The sequence below is a fragment of the Polypterus senegalus genome, chromosome 11 (genome assembly GCF_016835505.1).
Source record: "Polypterus senegalus isolate Bchr_013 chromosome 11, ASM1683550v1, whole genome shotgun sequence".
Taxonomy (NCBI): Eukaryota; Metazoa; Chordata; class Cladistia; order Polypteriformes; family Polypteridae; genus Polypterus; species Polypterus senegalus.
This window is the reverse complement of record NC_053164.1, coordinates 51835983-51849558: the sequence shown is the minus strand read 5'-3', so window position 1 is coordinate 51849558 and position 13576 is coordinate 51835983. Positions and strand designations below refer to the sequence as shown.

The 13576-nt window shown below is 39.9% G+C and overlaps 1 protein-coding gene across 1 annotated transcript in view; it reads right to left on the bottom strand.

Annotated features, from left to right (window-relative positions):
- The window catches only part of sb:cb288, a 39518-nt gene that overhangs the window by 14985 nt on the left and 10957 nt on the right, over positions 1-13576 (bottom strand). The window lies entirely within an intron of this gene.

Here is a 13576-nt window from a genome sequence, read left to right as displayed (position 1 = left end):
CACCATAAAGACACACTAACAAACACTTATTAAAAAAAAAAAATATCAAGACACAATGGAAGTCAACAAGAAAGTATGTTTCAAATGTAAAGTCACACTGCGTTTTCTTGTAAATAATGCCCTAAACGACACCTAAAAGCTTTTCAGTTTTGGTTCTTGTAAAACACGGACACTCCTGCATTTGCTCAGATTCAGATTTACCTTAGATCTCCTTCTGTTGACAATTGATCACAACAAATCAAATTGATTTGACTTTTCACTACCTTTAAATCACAGTCCGCATTGCCCAAGCATGGAATTAGCAGAGCGCATTACAGCATCACTTCTGATCCTTAGTTAAAAGCTGACCAGCACTTCAGCCAGGCTATGCACACAAAACCTCATTTGTTACAACAGGGTACAGTGCAAGCTAACAGGATCCTCATTTGTTTCATTATGAGTATGTGGCATTTCTTTGCACACTATGTTCCAAACAATAACCTAATAACAGTGTTCTGTCATTGTTATGAAGCATTAGGGATAGGGCCGTTAATATTGATTTCACTCGTGTCTCTTGATAAAGTAAAGGCAAGAACGTCGGAGCAATCACGACAACAGCAGGCCATTCAGTCCATCATTGTCATAAGTCATCAATCTCTACTCGCCACTCTCTTGTAAAACAACATTAAGTTGAGCTTTGAAGATCTCTAAAGTACAACCAAGTACCACATACTGTAGCTTGGTAACGTTTCCCTGAATTTGTGATCCTCTTTGTGATGAAAAACGTCCTAAAGATGATGTCAAATTTCCCCTTAATCAGTTTTCACTCATGTCCTTATTGAAGGACTCACTTAAGTATTAGACATGATCTAATATTTTTAATTAACTCTATAATTTTTAACACTTCAAAAACTCTTACTCTCCATTGGTTTAAAACAAAACAAGTTAAATTTCTTCAGTCCTTCCTCACAGCTCTCACTCCACACTATTCGAATCAGTCCAGCCACTGGTCTAGACTTTCTCTACTACTGCTATGTCTTTGGTTGTAATATGGACACCAAAACTGAATACAGTAGTTCAGGTGAGGCCTCAGCAGTGCATTAAATAAACTTAACTTCTGTTTACCTTCTGAAGGACTTCTGTGCTATGCCTGGATGTCCACTGTGACTCCTGCATCCATCTCATAAGGTTTACTTTCAAAATCCAACACTCCCACCCCACCACCACTGTGTAATAAGGTCTAACTTTTTACTTGATGAGTTACTTTACATTTCATCTGCCACAAGTCTGTCCTCTGCCCAAGTGCACCCCGTAACAATTTGGCTGACACTAAACTTGGTGAAATGGTCGACAACAGGCATTTTATTTTCATCAAGATCATTAACATGTTAGAAAAAGCTGCTGCTCCAAGACTGATCCCATGAGGGCATCACTTTAAAAAAAAAAAAAAGTGTGTCCTTGTATCTTAACACTTTGCCAGTTTTGCACAATTTTACATGTTGCGTCCTGAATTCCCACTTCATTCAGTTTGACCACTAAGCTTTCGTGTATGACCTTACCACATGCTTTCTGAAAGTTCAAGATAAATAATACCATATGCACCTCTCTGATCGAGCAACATACTGCTTCCTTCTAGAATTCCAACATGTTACTGACACCCAATACTCTCGCTAATCCATACAGACAGTTCACCAATGCACCTCTTGTAGCATGTCTCTTTACTTTATTAATTGCTTCCATTCATTTACCAGTGGTGCATGTTTAATTTACTGGCCTAAATGACTTGGATCAGCCCAGATCACCTATGTATGTAATGGGGTGACCTCCGTCATCTTCCAAACTGGGAATTTCCACCTTGTTCAGTGAGTCTAGAGTTCAGACTTGTACTCATTAACCTATTTAAGCACTCCTAGGTTAATGTTATCTGGTCCTGGTGATTTGTTTGATTTTGGCCTTTTAATCCAAACAGAATTGACAAATCACTCCGGACCTCCTTAACATTCTCAGGAAGGTTCAGGGAGGTTATCAGCTTCTTCACAAAAATGTAAATTTAGGGCACAATGCGTTTTTATAATTTGTATATTTTAAGTTCACTTATACCATCCCGAATATACTTCACCACTAACTTGAATGTTCTTTCATTAGTAAAACGCAAGAAGGAGGCCTCTGGGACAGCTTTTGTATGTTTTGCAGTATTTGTCCACAACTGCCTTTTGGCATTCCCATTATTCTTTTTTAATAACTGTTGTCTGCTTTATACAAAACTGGGTTTTTTTTTCCCCCACTATTTTTTTTTTTTTTTTAATTCTTTATTGATCCACTGCAAAGCTTCCTTTAATTTCGTAATGCTTCTAAAATTTGGAATGAATCTTTCCAGTGCTTTGTGTGGAATGCTTTGAGGCCTGCTCCACTGTTCCTTGATCATCTTCATACTTTGCTGAGATTCGGTCCGTTTTAGAATTTTCCACACCTACTCAAAACTCACTTTTCTAAAATTAATTTAACAGTTTTATGCAGTGTTGGTACACAAAATGTTCGACTCTAACTTTTAAGCTTTTGGTCCACCAACTCAGACTCGTCTATTTGTAATTAAGACTAATATATTTGCTACTTGTATCTTGTATGTTGCCTGTTTTCATCACTGCCAGCGTGAATCATCTTGCCTGAAGGGGCCCGAGTTGCCTTGAAAGCTTGCATATTGTAATCTTTTTAGTTAGACAATAAAAGGTGTCACATTGCTCGACTTCTCACTACATCCATAATGGCCAACATGGTACAACACCCTAGTACTACTTGAACCAGGATATCCACACCAAGATGAGACTCATCACCCATTTGAAGCAAACACATATATAATCAATCATTTCCATAAACGTCTCTCCTTTCTGCTGGCCTTTCCTAAATAATTTTTAACTAGGTTATACACATGGCCATCATTCAAATTCAGACAGGATTCTGCTACTGCTATAATATGTGCAGATGCATATAATTTAAATTCATTTGTTTTATTCTTGACACTTGAAAAACAAATTTTCAATTACTCATTTTATTTAGAAATATTATCAATATACTAGTAAATTTCAAAGATATCATCTATACTTCTAGTAAGATTACTGTCCGTTCCTTTAGTTATAAACATGTACTGTCCTAAACTCCTTCCTCAATTGCACAGTTTACAGAATCTACTCGAATGCATCCTCAGTACACTGATGCACCTTCAGTTCATAGGCAACCTGCCAGATTTTCCCCAATGTCCTTCAAACCTATGTTCCTCTATCCTAAGCCAATATTTCAGCCAATTCTACCTTCTCATTTTTACAATTTTACCCAGAATACGGCACCGGCAGAACTTTTGAGAAGACCACCCTGTCAGTATTGTTCCTCAGCAGCCAACCCTTACCAGCAAGGACAACGTCATCAAGACCTATCCAACTCTATGGTGCTAAACATCCCTCCAATAACAGAGCCTTCAAATATAACTACATTTAGGGCTCTTGGAGGACAGGTTTTGTGGTGACCTGTTGAGGCTCCACTTCTCTGTCTACCATCTCAGTGATCAGAATCACCATCCAGATCTACAAAGTCCTGAAAACTGTTGGACACTTCCAGCTCTGGGGTAGATGCCTCCAAGAATGTTCTAGGAAACTTACATTATTCAATAGAAACTCTCTTCACACAAAACTCCAAGGAAATTCTTATACTTAAGATCTACCAATGTTTGTGTTGTATAGTTGAGGTTTATGCCTTTTTCCATGTTTTAGCCGTGTGGGATCAAACTCCAAAGCATTAAAACTGAGAGCGAGTGAGACACAGATTACTAGGTGACTATTGTGCAGATTTTGAAAAGAATGGTATTTGAAAACACTTGACTCAGGTTCCTTTGACATTGTATTGGTTTAACAGTTTTGTAAACATTTGGTTTTCTGAAGAATTAATTCTGAAATTGACACACAAGAGTGTTCACCTCACATGCCATACTATGGCAGGTGTGTGGTGTAATAAATACAGAGCTGGCATTAGTCAACCGTGAGAAATTCATACATTCTTGTTTATCGTGGCACTGGAGTGTGGCGACTTATTGCATGCTGTTCAGACCTGAAAGTTTGAATTTCACTGTACTGTGTACATGAGGCAACACCACTATTACGAATACAGTGTTCAGATTGTTCTTAATACATTTGTATTAGCCTTCAGAATTACACTGCAAACAAACATTCAAGCAACATATGGAAGAGAATTATTTTTTTAACTTAGTATTAAATGCATTGGTTTTTCAAATTAACATCCCCTTACGATAACTAGGGAAAAAAAAATCTCCAATGTGCACTGCATACCACCCACAGTGTTTATATGCGGACAAAATAGCATTGTAAAATATTGCAACATTAAAAATACATCAACAAAATCAATAACAACAATTATCACCAGCCTCACTGGACTTCTTTTCAGGGTCCAAAATATCCGAACATGAACGTGCATGTTCGGTGGAGAAGCTAAACTCTACCAAACTCTTTTTGAAGCCCAGGGCATGTCACTCAATACTTTTCTACTGTTTCATCTTAACAAAAAAGAAAAGTCAAAGTTCCCTCTACATATCACCCTTAACACTGAAGGGAAAAAAAAAAAAATCCCTGAACAAAATGTTTCTGTTCAGTACATTCTAACCCCTTACAGACATTTCCATTAAGTCTGAAAGAACAGAGAAGCATGTGGGAGGGCTTGTATAATCTTGTCTGTTTTTCTTTCACCGTCAGGCAGAAATGTGAAGTTTCCCTTCAAGAACAAAAGGCTTGATTATTTCAAAAGGGTAGCCAAATGAATCCAAAGAGAACAGCTGTTTTCTAACCACGATTTATGAATTGCCCCACAAGGAACAGAATTACATCAGTTTACTTTACCTACAAATAAAAGTGAGGAAACAGTTCAGGCACAACACTGTAAGCTATAAGCCTGTGGATTCTCACAGTCTCAAATTCATAAAATTGTGTGCTTGTCCAGGTCAGTACGGTATTTAGAATGACAAGTTCCAAGACAAATCACTTCATATTAATTACCAAAACATTCTGTAACGATTCAGAGTTGATTTGTGTTGCTATAACATAACATGGAAAACGAACGTAGCTGGACTGAAGGCAATGAGAGAAGTGATGCAATCCAATTTTAAAGCTACAATGTCTCACAAAAGGCCTAAACACATCTATGTATAATAAAAAAAAAGACAAGCTGATCCTCCAGAACTTAAGTGTAGACTGCCATCTAAGAGCTTTCAAGGTAAATGGACCTCTGAATGTTCAATGGAGAGTATCAACGGATGATTATTTAGCATCATATTCTTGCCAAAGTGCATTTTTTAATCCAGCAAATCTGCCTCAAGATAGAATGGAGGTACAATGGCTTAGCACCACTTTGTTTAAAAGATTTCCTGAATTTAAATCGTAGCCCAGGTTTGCACAACATGTAGGTTTTATTGCTTTACTCCAGTATGGCAAAAGAACGCAAATCAGACAGACAAGGCGTGTCTCAGTGGACATGTTCTGTGAAGGACTGGCTTCTCCCCACTGCGCAGGGTTAGCCCCTCACTTGTACCCTGTGCTCCTACAATCGTGTACTGAAATAAATATATTTCTGAAATTCACCCGAGAGTGGAAGGATGCATTAAAGTGCACAGGCGTACAATCAAAAAGGGCATTTTCAGGTAAAAAGAAAAATATGGGGCTTTTTTAACGTTTTGAGATGCAAGGTAATCAAATAGAAGAACACTAACAGATCTTTCAGATAAAAAAGTGTCTCCGGTTCATCTATTAGAGCTGCAAATCTGTGTGGCCTTTTCTATTAAAGGTGGACAGCATACTGTCAATTCAACATCCAGGTAAGGTTTGGAGAGGAAGCATTCCTGTGCAAGTCGACTGGGGCTCGGATTTCACATCATCTCGTTATAAACACAAAAAGCAGCTTTAACATCTACTGGTAATGTGATGTAAATATTTAGAAATCCAGAACACAGCATAAACTCTATTGATGAAAAAAGGCACACTGCTTATCCAGCAAGCATCTGAAAAATTAAAAACAACTAAAAATTTGCTGCAGTGTAACAACAAAACTAGCAGCACACCAAAGCAAGGCTGAGAAATGCAGATGCAAATGTCAAAAGCAGGCCACCATCATCTCCAAGTACAAGGCCTGCTGCATCAAACAGGAGAGTACAGTTCTTGAAAAATATGGAAACGCCAAAACAAGTAAACCATATCAATGCATCATTAAGACACATCTTAAACATATTTATACGTATTAACAGTGTGTGTGGGGCAATAAAATATTTTAAAAAATATATATAAACAGCAGTTTATAACAGTGGTTTAACATTTCATAACGTGGCAATTTCCAAGCCTATGTTTATCTAATAATCCTACATGCTTTTGCTTCTAGAATTAATGTGACTGCACGGAATCGGAAAGGTTAAGAGCCTGCTAACTTCTCACTTGTAAAAGAATTATATATGAAAATTGTTGATTAGCACCAAATTATCTTTTAACTCTTTTTATAAAGTTATAACTTCAAGGAAACCTGTGCAGTGTTCATGCCTCTGCTGGTAAGAACAAAAAGAAATAATTTCCATTCAATATGAATTTAAGCAAAACGTAACATACAACAGATGTTAAATCCCTTTTTCTTCTGTATGTAATGTCCCTCTCAGCTGAATGTGTTTGTAATTCACAAAAAATAGCGTGGGGAGTCGTGTTTGTGTTTGAGATGGACTCTCACTCAATCCAGGACAGGTTCCTACCTTAATATCCGAAGCAGCCGAGGTAAACAACTGCAACCTGAAAAGGTGCCAGGAAAAGGAGGTTCAGAAAAACCGAGTGATGTATTTCATACAAAACGGCATAAACACAACTGGCACAAGTGTAATTTTAGTTGTCTTTTGCACCCTATTTTCTCAACTTGTAAATAGCAAAAGTACAGATAAGCAGAAGCCAGTAAGAGTTTAATAGGGATGTAAATAAAAACTTTTATTTATATAAAAAAAACCTGTTTAGCCAAACAGAACATGAAAACTGTACAAAACAAAGTTACAATATAGCATCAACATTCACTTTGACAAGCTATAAATTAAACTGAATCAACTATTCTAACAAAGTCGGTGGAACACCCCCTCACCAGTTCTCCTCATGGCGTTGTAATAACTTCTAAATACAACTAACTGTGCTACCCATCTCAGAGGGGTTGAAATCCAAGTAATCAACGCTGACCTTAGAATTAACCTTTGCAGTACACCATACAATGCATGCGTTTTGTTATAACATTTGGTATGGGATTCATAAAGGCAAAGTTAATGTTTGTGATGTGCCATCTAGTGAAAGGATAGAGACATAGCAACTGGACAGACACGTCACTTTATTAAGGGGGACTAGCTGTGCTGAAATCTAAGCAATCAATGTAGACCTCAGTGTTAACGTTTGCAATGCACAGGTTTCAGTTGTACGCCATTTGGTATGTGCCACCTGCTGGAATGTCAGGTGCAATTTATTCCATTACTAAAAATGTTTGTGATGTGCCATCTTTTGGAATGACAGAGATACAGCAACCGGACAGACAGACGCAGACTCTTATCCTTTTATTAAGGTGGATGAGTTTTCCAACACTAGTGCCTTTTATAACACAGTCTTGGAAGCAACAGTGACCCTATAGTTAAGTAGCAAACAAAGAACAGGGTGGTCCAGATCTAATTATGCAGATCCACATCGTCTGGATGACTGATTTATGCGGGGACGATTCCAGTTTGGCACAAAGACACTTCTTCATGTTGTCAGTTCGCACACTTCTCGATGGTCTGGGATTTTTCGGGTGATTTTCTATGTAATAAACTTAAGTTATAGCGTAATGAAAATTGCACAATTAGATCTGGACCACCCTATAGAGGTACTGGGGTGTGTAATGCAGGAGCATTATGTCCACACTGCTACATTTTCACTTAAAAACACAGGCATCAGTTGGTTTTCAACTTTCATCCACACTAACCTGGTACATTTAACCCCTAAAAATGGAGAATTTTGAAAAACGTCTCCAGCGCCATATACATCTAGCAAAGCCAGAACCATTATTGTAGACTCTGGTGGCATTCAGATTTGTTTGTGCTTATTAAGTAGCCCTTTCCTGATTGGATCCTGCTAATTGCAAGGTTGTTCCTGGATTGGTCACCCTTCACAGAAAAAAAACAAATACCAAAACTGCAGAGATAGAAGAGCTGCTTTCAGCAGCACCTGTTGTGTTGCTTACCTGTATGCATGTAAGTTGCACTTTGTGTGCAGAATGCAAAGAATTTACTGGCCAAGTTTTATGATAAGCCCCGTGGACAGCAGTGTTGCCATTGCTTCCAGAATGCTTCCAGCATTGAGCACATGCCCAGTCTGGGCAAACATTTACACTATATGCATTTTCAATCATTTCAGTGTGGATGGAGATACTTTTGAAAATTATGTGAGAACTATAATGTTGGCACAGAATGTTTTCATTTAAAAATCTTTTTTAAAAACAAAGTAGGGTGATTGCAGAAAAAAATTTTGTCCTAAGATTCAAGACTCAATATGCGTAACACAATAAGCAGTGATCAACATCTTATATGACAACTGCCAAGGGCAGGAAGCTCTGCGGATTTATCGTATTTAAGCACTGATAGCGTTGCTTGCAGGTGAGCTGCTCTTCCGCTTACAGCCTCATTGATAGGCTGGCAGTGCGCACAGTAGTGATAATATTACAAAAACTAAAAGGAAGAACAAGTTCCTACTAGAGATGTGTGTTCAGGAGCTCAGGAGTACTTTGTGTTGTTTTGGTACTCCGATTATTTTATAAAAGAAAATGAATCTACACAGTTACCAAATATTCTAGTAGTTCTCGGCGGTATGACCAAAATTCTATATCACGGTATTTTTCAAAATTATCTCGATTTCACGGTATTCGATTGTATTCTTTTCCTATGCATGAGTGGATGTTAACCACATTTTCCACTGCAATTACTTCAGTGGACTGGCAAAGAATAACCTACTCCACTGTCATGAGATTATACATTGTACAAAAAAACATTTTAATGTGCACACAAGTATTAATACAGGTTTGCACAGCCCCATAAAGTGATAGCGTGAGGGGTTGGCACTAATGAAGAGAAGGAATCACATTGCATGGCAGTTGCAGTCAAAATATAGAACCTTTTTATTGAACAAATTTTGCAAACAACTTAAAACTATAATTTTGACAACATATTTTCAACCATCCAAAGAGGCATTTAGACATAGTAAAATATCCAGAGGTGCTTGTCAAAAGTTGTATTGCACTGAACATGTCTTAGAAAAAGAACAAAGAGTAAATATTTTTTGTAAACCAACTATACTTTCTGTTAATGTTAACAATCTCTATCCACTGACTCGTCAGCTATATGGATTGTAATGTTGTTGGTTATCTTGAACCACCGCTTGCTTTTTTATTGTAGGCAGTACCGCTAGCAAATGCGTCTACAAGTGACGTCTGACTCGAGTGTCCTCTAGCCTTTTCAGTTTTACCGGAGGACGTGGAGGGTGCTGATCTTAGTTCCATACATTCATGGTACTCCAAAGCACGTGTGCGGGTAAGGTAGTGCAGCAAATTGCTTGTGTTGCCGCCTCCGGCGACAACTTTAGCTCAACAGCATTTGCAGTAAATAGTCCACATCCGACCTTTTAAAACCAAAATATCTCCAGACAACAAAAACGGCTCCTTTTTTCGGCAAAAGTTGTTCTGTGTCATCATGTTCAACTTTATCGTCTGCTACAGCTTCAGTTTTAGAATCTTCTCTGTCCATTTTCACCGCACAATACCTCCAACTAATGTATGTACTTCGTTGCATGCGTGTTTAGCGGTGTAGCAGTGAAAAAGGTCCCCCCCCTTTAAACAGTTTCCCACTGCGCCACGTTCCAAATGTTGTTCAGGCTATTTAAACCGGTGTTGCAGTATAAGCAAAATCCATATCATAACAAAAATAAAAAACGGTTTTCAGTATGAACCTGTATACCTCCCAGCACTAGATTTTAGTGTCTTTAGTCAAGGCCTCTGCATTCTATTCGGGGCCCCAACATTGCTGGCATTTTAAAAACATTTTAGTGGAGCACTTTCCCTCTCAGAACAGTAAAATATCTTTTGTCACAAACTCTACTTGACTGGAATGATTCATCTGAAGGATTTCTATACACAACTCTGCCAGATGGGGATTTCCAGCTGCGTGTGCAGAGAGATCTTGAAATGGTAGAACAGATCATAAAAGCCAAAGAAAGATGAAAGTCGAGTGTAACTCGAGGCCAAGGCAGTTTCAGGTCAGTGAAACTGGTATTATATGAGCACCAAGTGCTGTGCTTTCAGTTGGTCAAAGCGCCCATGTTAAAAGATTTGCATGTTAAAGATTTGTTTAATGTTAGCCGCACTACAATTTGTCATATTTTTTTGGTCAACTGTATATGATTGAAGGAACAAAAGAAAGATGCATCTGTAAATGAGAGCAATGCTGCGATTTGTATGGGCTATGAATAGATGCGGGGATTCCATTTTGGTCACCATCTTCCTGACACATAAAAGTGGCTCCTGAGCAGGTCCAGTAAAGGTGGAGTTCCAGAAGTTGTAAGCTGTAAAGCAAAAACTACAAATACCTTTTTGGGAAATGCCCCCATAACACAAATAGCTTATGCAAAATACCTTGCAATTATTCATAGAAAATAAAAAAAGAAGCCATGTCAGTACAAAAATACAAATATACTGTACATTTTCTACATAAGTCAATCTACGCATAACAATAATAGGCTTGCCTTTACCCACTCTTTCATACTTTGTTACTGCTCTGTGTGTCAACTCCTAAAATAATTGCTGTCACAACAAAGTCCAATGCTTATGGTTATCAGTAAGAAGATCTCAGAGTAGCGACAATGATCATAGGTGTGGTGCACATACAGATGCACTAATGTTAGATAATGATGGGTTTCGCATGTAAGGCTGGTAAACAGAAAGTGCTGATACAAGTAAAAGGTGATATGCCACAGAAGTGCACCCCACACTCTCTCATTAACTCACAGAAAATCTGAAAATATGAAACAAGAAATTGAAAAACTGTCCCCTTCATACTCCTTTGTTTAAAATAAATAAGCAAACAAAAGGCTCACACAAAGTGTGCTATCTTCAAAAAGGGGAGAGGGTGGGAAATTAGTTTGTTTTTAATATATATAAAAAAAGAAGAGGAACAGGCAGACCTGCTTTACATGGGACCATTTGCTCCAAGCTACAAGGGGAAAAAATATCACGCTACCAGTTAGAGATGGCTTGTTAGAAGCCTTCTGGCACATGTACATGCTGTATTTATGGACGACAGGGACATATTGGCTGCTTAACCTTAACACAGAGAGGAAAAAAAAAATCTAAAGATTAAAAGTGGCTTTGTGGAAGACCAGGAGACACAGACTGCTTTACATTTACGCTGAACTGTGGTAAACCTTTGCAACAACTACACTTTTGACGTTTGTCATGAATAAGCTAATTCAGTCCTAGACACACAGTTCCACTTTGATTTACCAGGGTCACGATTCCATGCAGCAAACGTGTGTTCACCATGAACATGGATGTCTTCTAAAGGCCCATGATGGTGTTGAACTTTAGAGATACAGTAGTCTGGGACCCTGGTACACTTGGTAAATGGCTTATTTGCGGTCACTAGCTGGTTGAGTTGGTATGAACTGCATTTACAGTAGAAGACTAGTACTTGTGTGGATATTTACTTTTGAATGTGTGTACGAGAAGACTTCACCTTACTAATCAAGCTAGTGGTGCCAAAACAACATGATGTGCAACCCGCAAAGAGACCAACTTAAAGAGCCGTGTGACCAAGAACATGTACTAATGGAGCCCTTACTGGGCTATGACCTACATTACAGTTAGCACTTGGCACACAATGTAGCAAGAGTGCTAGAGCAATGAAGGGCATTTTGGCTGTCAGTCTTCCTTTTTCACGGACTTCAACTGGTCTTTTTTCAATGTGTAATTAGTTTTCAATCTATAGTGACTCATTTTATATATTATGCATTGTCAATATGGTTGCCTATTCCAACCTTTAGACTCATACATATATCTATCCATCCTCTTCCACTTATCCGAGATCATGTCACGGGGGCAGCAGCTTGAGCAGAGATGCCCAGACTTCCCTCTCCCTGCCCACTTCTTCTAGCTCTTCCGGGAGAATCCCAAGGCGTTCCCAGGCCAGCCAAGAGACATAGGCCCTCCAGCGTGTCCTGGGTCTTCCCCGGGGCCTTCTCCCGGTTGGACGTGCCCGGAACACCTCACCAGGGAGGCATTCTTATCAGATGCCTGAGCCACCTCATCTGACTCCTCTCGATGCAGAGGAGCAACGGCTCTACTCTGAGCCCCTCCCGGATTACTGAGCTTCTCACCCTATTTTTAAGGGAAACTAATTTCAGCCGCTTGTATTCGCAATCTCGTTCTTTCAGTCACTACCCATAGTTTATGACCATAGGCAAGGGTAGGAACATAGATCGACCAGTAAACTAAGAGCTTTGCCTTGCGGCTCAGCTCCTTTTTTACCACAACAGACCGATGCAGAGCCCGCATCACTGCAGATGCCGCACCGATCCACATGTCGATCTCATGCTCCATTCTTCCCTCACTTGTGAACAAGATCCCGAGATACCTGAACTCCTCCACTTGGAGCAGGATCTCACTCCCAACCCTGATAGGGCATTCCACCCTTTTTCGACTGAGGACCATGGTCTCGGATTTGGAGGTGCCGATTCCCATCCCAGCCGCTTCACACTCCGCTGTGAACCAATCCAGAGAGAGCTGAAGATCACAGCCTGATGAAGCAAACAGCACAACATCATCTGCAAAAAGCAGTGACCAATCCTGAGTCCACCAAACCGGACCCCCTCAAGGCCCTGGCTGCGCCTAGAAATTCTGTCCATAAAAGTTATGAACAGAATTGGTGACAAAGGGCAGCCCTGGCGGAGTCCAACTCTCACTGGAAATTGGTTTGACTTACTGCCGGCAATGCGGACCAAGCTCTGGCACTGATCGTACAGGGACCAAACAGCCCTTACCAGGGAGTCTGGTACCCCATACTCTCGGAGTACCCCCCACAGGATTCCCCAAGGGACACAGTCGAACGCCTTTTCCAAGTCCACAAAACACATGAAGACTGGTTGGTCAAACTCCCATGCACCCTCCAGGACCCTGCTAAGGGTGTAGAGCTGGTCCACTGTTCCACGACCAGGACGAAAACCACACTGTTCCTCCCGAATCTGAGGTTTGACTATCCGACGGACCCTCCTCTCCAGGACCCCCGAATAGACTTTTCCAGGGAGGCTGAGGAGTGTGATCCCTCTGTAGTTGGAACACACCCTCCGGTCCCCTTTCTTAAAGAGGGGGACCACCACCCCACTCTGCCAATCCAGAGGCACTGTCCCTGATGTCCATGCGATGTTGCAGAGGCGTGTCAACCAAGACAGTCCTACAACATCCAGAGCCTTGAGGAACTCCGGGCGTATCTCATCCACCCCCAGGACCCTGCCACCAAGGA